The sequence below is a fragment of the Pan troglodytes genome, chromosome 17, assembly GCF_028858775.2.
Source record: "Pan troglodytes isolate AG18354 chromosome 17, NHGRI_mPanTro3-v2.0_pri, whole genome shotgun sequence".
Taxonomy (NCBI): Eukaryota; Metazoa; Chordata; class Mammalia; order Primates; family Hominidae; genus Pan; species Pan troglodytes.
Window position 1 is genome coordinate 87732823 of NC_072415.2, and position 7751 is coordinate 87740573.

Genomic DNA, 7751 nt, shown 5'->3' on the forward strand with positions numbered 1-7751 from the left:
AGTCAATTCAATCTCTTTTCTTCATAAATTACCCAGTCTCAGGTAGCTTCTTATAGCAGTGTGAGAATAGACTAATACACGCATCATCTACGGATGTGCTGAGAGAAGACTGAAGCCTCAAAGTCACCCAAAATTCTGTTGAGTCTTTTGTCAACTCTACTCTATTAACCAATGCCACATCTTGACTATTTGGAGAGATCTAGGCTCAATCTTCCCTTTTTTTCTATATTTTATTATTTTAACCTGGGTAAAGATTACAGATCAATCATCAGACACATGAACTGAAAGCCTCACAGCCTCTGTGAATAAATGAATAAATAAAATTTTAAAAAAGTAAAGTATAGAGCATAAATAAATCAAATAACTAACAATCAAGATAAGAGAAATTATATACTAATCTAAAATCTGGATTATACAAAAGCTTAACGACACCTAATGATAACAATCATTGACAAAATTATGGATCAATAAGTGTGCTTATACACTGACAGAGAGGATAGAAATGATTAAAAACAACTTTGCAAAAAATGGGTGAAATTGCAGATACACACACTTGAAGTCTCAGATTTTACTAATATAGTAAAATCTCTCACTCTAGAGAACTCACACACACAGAGAAACACATGCCATGTGGTGCCACCATTGGGAACCAACAGCAAGCGTGCCACCAGCTTGGATACTTGGCCCTGGTAGAGTAGATAAATGTCTGCCCTGTCTTTCTGTCTTGTGTATCTCATTTTCCTCAGGATTTCTTTTCTTTTTTTTTTTTTTTAACCAGGGAGGAAGGGAATCATGGAGGAAGACAGAACTTTTGACTTTTCTTCAATGCAACTGCTTTGTTCCATTTATGGGGGCATTGCCTCTCTCAGCCCAGGTTGCACCTCATCCTGGTGGCCTTGGCTTTGTGTTGCAGACTCCCTGTCCAGTGGCTGAGACGGCCAGCCTTGTACTCCTGGGTTGGGTAGTGTAATCATTGCTGCTTTTCTCATTCCTTGCTGTTAGACATATTTTAATGGGGAACGTGCTGGTCTCTGTTTCCACACTTTCCCCTAGGCACTGCAGTGTCATGTCCTGCACCTGCCTTTTCTATGATGGATGCTATTTTTTTGTAGAAGATAGATGATATCTTTTTTAACTCGAATATTTAAAGCTCTTAGACAAGTTTTAGGCATTGCATGAATTCTGAGGACGAACCACTTAACAGAAGATGGGGGTTGTATCAGCAGCAGAGCTAGGACTGGTCAGTGTTCAGATTTCAAAGTAAATCTCTGCTCCTCTGGTTCTGAGTTTTGTTCTCATCTGCTGCAGCATATTTTGAGCAGAGTTGTGACTCCATCTACATCTGCAAATTTTCCCTGCTGCTGATAGGTTCACATAGCTCTCAAAATACTCTTTGGAAAACTCCTTTTCCTTCAGCAGTAGCTATAGAAGGAGTTTGATTTAAAAAAAAAAATGTCTCTTACTGTTGTTACAGAGAATCTGCCTTTTGGGGGCCCATTGGGGATTCCGTTCTCCTTATTCAGACACCATTTATTGATTGCTTTCTTTTTCTTGGTCAACTTGATTCTGGCCAAGGCAGAGGTCTTGTTGGGGCTTAGTGGCCCTCCGTCCTCTATCTGTCTGATTGTGGGCGGCCTGCCGGCGCTCTAAAGGCTCAGTCTGTCTGTCTGTCTGATTGTGGGACAGCCTGCCGGCGCTCTAAAGGCTCTGTCTGTCTGTCTGTCTGACTGTGGGGCCTGCCGGCGCTCTAAAGGCTCTGTCTGTCTGTCTGTCTGTCTGACTGTGGGCGGCCTGCCGGCACTCTAAAGGTTCTGTCTGTCTGTCTGTCTGTCTGATTGTGGGACAGCCTGCCGGCGCTCTAAAGGCTCTGTCTGTCTGTCTGACTGTGGGCGGCCTGCCGGCACTCTAAAGGTTCTGTCTGTCTGTCTGTCTGTCTGTCTGATTGTGGGACAGCCTGCCGGCGCTCTAAAGGCTCTGTCTGTCTGTCTGTCTGACTGTGGGTGGCCTGCCGGCACTCTAAAGGTTCTGTCTGTCTGTCTGTCTGACTGTGGGTGGCCTGCCGGCGCTCTAAAGGCTCTGTCTGTCTGTCTGTCTGACTGTGGGTGGCCTGCCGGCGCTCTAAAGGTTCTGTCTGTCTGTCTGTCTGACTGTGGGCGGCCTGCCGGCGCTCTAAAGGTTCTGTCACACCTTGTCTTGAATTAAGGGTCCACTGCAGAGTAGATAAATTCACCCAATCTCGAGAGTCCTCATCTCTAAAGTGAAGATTAAGAACTTTAATCTTTAAATGAGTGTATAGAGAGTAACAAAAACAAAATCCAGAAATAACAAAGGTTAATCATGTTGTCATTTTAGCTCCTAGTCTATTTTAAATAAATAAATATTTAAATATACCTAACATCAAACCATCCCCCTCTCCCAAACCTGCTTTTCTTGAAAAGCAGCTTCAGCTCAGATCTCATCTCAAACATCAAGGGCCTTGACTCCAAAATGGTGTGAATTGGCTGCCATCTGCTGGACCTGGACACATAAAGGTGAATTCTAGGTTTTATTTAGCGTCCAGGAAAATCAAATCCCAGTCTCAAACAATATGGTCTTAATTAATTTTTCTGAGAATGTCAACATTTACATATATTAAAGATTGAACTTAATTACAATTGCAATTTATTGATTGAGAAGGCACTTCACTATCTTCCAATGCATTCAAGATCATTACAAAATCCTGTTATAAATCGGGGTGGAACATATCACAAGAAAATGACATATGAAATGATTTATATAAGGACTTTTAATATAAAAATCTTTAATACAAAAGTATTGTATGTTTTGAGTGCATAATATATTTTAAAAGCCATTGTTAAATATTGTAAAGCATAAAAATACTCATCAGACACAACAATCCATTTCTTTGTTGCATAGAAAAGAGGACTCTGAGGGAGTCAAGGTAAATCCAGGTAAACCCCAAGACAGTGCCACTGAGAAGGTGCCTTAAGTCAACAGCACAGATGTCATCTCTAGGGAGTGTGTGGGCCGGGGTTCGTGAGGACAATGGTCTTCAGCCTTGACACACGTGGATGTGTGGCTGGAGACCCCAAGTGTAATGGGTGGATTCCAGTGGTACACATCATAAGAAAAATCGTGGAGACTGAGGAGTTAGGAAATAAGTAGAGGGTCAGGTTAGCTGAAACACTGAGTGTGAACAGGGAGGTTGTTGGGAATAAAATGGGAGAGGTAGGTTGGGGCAGGTGCATGGAGGGGCTTGTAAACCACCACCAAGAGTTCAGGCTGCTGGAAGCTTCCGAGGTGAAGCTGGGATTCACTTAGACAAAAGGCAACTGACTTGACAAACTGAACATCCTGGGTGAAAAAAAAATGTTTGTAGAGAACATTTGTGCTACTTATTCAGCAGTTTCCATGACCCAGGCCATATTCTAACTGTAAGAACACAGAGAAATAAGAAACATCTCCTGCCCTCCAAGGCCTCTATTCTCAGAGCAGAGGCTTCTCGGTCAATGGCTCTGATGCATACACTGTGGCAGAGCAGAAATGTGGACTCTGGAAACTACTGCAGGAACATGAGAAAGAAGCACCTGCCTCTGGCTGGAGATGTTGACCAAACTCCATATGACAGGTGCATCAGTATAGGTGGGAAACGTAAGCAGAAGTGTTGCAAGCATAGAGGCCAGGGAAAGACACCCTTGTGGCTCCAGATTTTGTAATGTCACGGAGTCCTAGGTGTGTGGCTCAAGCCCAGGAACAAGTCCAGTGGAGTGGACGCCTGAGAGACTGCCATTAAATACACTCAATGTGTGTCAAAAAGTCTTGGGAGTAACACAGAGATGGTCCACCACTTTGACACTTAAAACTGCGTATGAGTTAGGGAGGTACAGTTTACAAATGCTGCTGGAGAGACAACCTGGGTTTAATTTAGAACTCTTCAGCACACAGATGGCAATGAAGCCATCCAAGAGGTGAAATTGCATGTGTAAAAAATGCATTGCAGAGAAAGCAGCCCTGACTGCCATTTACTGGGAGTGGGTCAGGCATTGAGGGCCGAGGCACTCTCTTGTTACCATAGAGAGTTTCACAGACACCGCATCAGGCAAGGCCACTCTGTGATGAGCATAGGAAAGATGAGCTTGAGAACACTGGCCAGGCCATGCAGATGGCCCCACGCCCTCCTTCCCGGGCTCGTCTACACACTGTGGCTTCTTTAACACCTTGGCCTGTTCACGCTCTCTACTCTGTAAATGAAATCATGGAGAGAACAATCATAGTTTTCCCAGCTATTGACAGTGCCCAGTCTGGAGCAAACCCATTCTTCCTTGAACCCTACCCCAAATACCCTAATATGACCCCAAGTCCTCTAATAATCCCTATTTCTTCCTCTTACCAAGACACCCTGTGCCCCTCTGGCTGTGCTCTTGTTGTTGCAGTGAACCAGTAACTCACCTTGACCTAAGACAGGGCCACGGGGAGGAGGACGGAGAAGTTGCCACAGGTGGAAAGAATTCAGCAGTGTGGGTTCTTTCCCCTAGGACAGAGCTTCTCAGACTACAGGTAATCTTCAGTGTTGAAATTATATTTGTTTAGGGAAATATAAGATGAATTTGGAGCAGGCGGGGACCAGATCATGAAAGGTATCTTATTTAATGCCATGATATTTTGATTGTATGAGAGGTTTGGAGAGTGAGGAGGTATTGCAGCGTCTTATCTAGGGAGGTGGCATGGTCACTTTAGAGACCCTCTTCTGGAAGCACCTACATGTGCATCAAGGTCACCCAAAGATATTTTAAAAAATGCAGAAGTTGATCCAGTGGAGCTGAGATCCTGTGTTTCACAAAGTTCCAGGTGGGGCTAGGGTGGTGGTTCTTGAGGGGTGGTTTCTGCATCGGCAATGTCGGCATCACCTGGAAATTTGTAGGAGTTGCAGATTATCACCTGACACCAGACCACACTGAATGAGAAAGTTGGGACCTGGGATCCTGCAATTGCCTTTAAAAAAAATTAATAGCAAGTTGTGACAGTTAATTGTATGTGTCAATTTGACTTGAGTAGATGGTAAAACATTATTTCTAGGTGTGTCTGTGAGGGTGTTTCCTACTAAGTTAGCATTTGAATTGCTAGACTGAGTGGAGAAGTTTCACCCTCACCCATGTGGGAGGCAGCATGCAATTTGCTGAGCACCCAGATAGAACAAAAAGCAGAGGAAGGGCAAATTTCCTTTCCTTTCTTGAACTGGGACCACCATCTTCTCCTGCCCTTAAACACTGAATTCCTGGTTCTCAGGCCTTCAGACTCAGTAACATGCAAACCCACAACACCGCCTGTCTGGAGTCCTTTGGACTCATGTGAATGATACATTGGCTTTCCTGGGTCTTATGCTTACTGATGGCAGATGGTGGCATGTCTCAGCCTCCATGATCACATGAGTCGATTCCCATCATCTCCTTCCCTACGGATCCTACTGGTTCTGTTTCTCTGGAGAACCCTTTAACTCCAGGTGATTCTGATGTCCACTAAAGCTTGGGAACATTATTGTTATTGGCATAGTTGAAGCGCGATAGACACAGATGTGGTCCCAGAAGATGCTAAGAAGGAAGAGAATTTTGAGGAGTCACAGTAGTGCTACACAGCCCAGGGCTAAGAGTAGCTCCCAGAACTTCCACCTGCAGCTCTCTGGTGAGATATCAGCCATGTGAACAAACCTACCCCTAAAAGAGGCTGGGAGATACAGGGCAGCCATAGCACAAGATGTGTTTGGTTGGACAACTAGCTCTTTCCATCCTGTGTGTAATATTTGGACAAGCTAATCAGGTGCATACCTGTGTTCAGGCAAAGGTAGCACATTCAGAGAAAAGTTAGCCTCATTAATGCAAAATTATGAAGTGGGGTTCCTAAACATATCATGCTTCCCTACTCTGAGCACTAAAACCTTAACTCTAGTATTAACGTCTACCCATCAAGGTATCTATTTTGCTGTAATAGTATCTCCTAGAAAGGCTCTTTAACTTGGAGCCTGTTGGAGACAAAGGAAGAGTTTGCGCAGAATGACTGAATCCACACACTACACTGAAAATATTCAACACTTCAGAGGACACTATAAAGCTCATATAGAGGGTCTTGCACTGGTCCGCAGGGCCTTCTCCATGATGGGCAGGTAAGAATGTAATGACAGTGGCTTTGGGGACATTCCAGAATCTGCTACATACTTCATGCTCCTCTTCACCCCTTCCACCTGTGCTAGGAGTCTTGCTGTATTTCAGGGCAATTATGGTAAATTTGTATTTTTTGAATATGCATTTTATCCCCATGGAATCATTCAGAGCATCACTTCTGTCTAAGCTGCTCCATAGACAGTGGGTGGGGTTGGGATACCTTGTGCCTCAGTGCTGCCCAGGAACCTGCGCCCACTGGCCTGCACCTGTGCTCTGGCTGACATCTGTACCTTTGCTGGAGTCAGTGCTCATCACTGAATCAGGGAAGGAGCATTTCAGAGCTTGGTTTTCAGGAAGTGTCTCTCCCTAGTTGAGTTCAGGACAAGAAAGAGCTCTGTTTGAGTAGAGCCATAGATGCTGGTGGAGAATCACCTTCCACAGCTCACCTGAAGCAAAGGTCGAGTTGTGCCTGTAATTCCCTGTATGCCCAGGACTCACTGGATGTCAGTCAGGGTATGTGGAGGGCACCACAGGGTATGGTGCAGGGCACCACCTTCATCCTTCAGCATAGTAAGGAAGAAAGGCATTTACAGAAACAATCTCAATAAAAATGAGATAACATGAAACCAACATACAAAATCAGTTATTTTTTATACATTAATAACAAACTCTTTGAAAACTAAATTAAGAAAGCTATCACGTGTACAATAACATAAAGAATTAGTAATAAATTCAACCAAGGAGGTAAAAGAGCTGCACACTGAAAACTATAAAACACAGATGAAAGAAACTGAAAAAGACACAAATAAATAGAAAGATAATTTGCATTCATGGATTGGAAGAATTAAAATTGTTAAAATGTTCCTATTACCCAAAGCTCTCTACAGGATCAATTAAATTTCTATCAAGTTTCCAATGACTTTTTTTTTACAGAAATAGGAAAAAACCTTCCTAGAATTCATATGGAACCACAAAAGACCCAGAAGAACCAAATCAATTTTGTGCAAAAAGCAAAACAAAACAAAACAAAACAAAACAAAAAACAAAAAAACCAACTTGGTGACATCACACTTCTCAATTTCAGAATATACTACAAAGCCATAGTGATCAAAATAGCATAGCACTGGCATGCAAACAAATATATAGATCAATGGAAAAAAATAAATAACCCAGAAATAAATCCACATATTTACAATTAATAGATCTTTTACAAAGATGCCAAGAACATACAATGAGGAAACAATAGTCTCTTCAGTAATTGAAGAAACAACAACAAATAATAATAGAGCAATTGAACCTTATCTTACTCTATATACATAAATTAACTCAAAATGGATTAAAGACTTAAATGTAAGACCTGAAATGATAAACTAGTAGATTAAAAACATGGGGAAAACACTTACTGACTTTGGTGGAGGCAATGATTTATTGAATATGCCATCAAAAATACACAACAGAAGCAAAAAATGGCAAATGGGATTGCATGAAACTAAAATGCTTCTGTATAGCCAAGGAAACAATCAACAGAGTGAAGAGACACCTGTAGAATGGAAGAAAATATTTGCATATCATACATCTGACAAAATATTAATATTT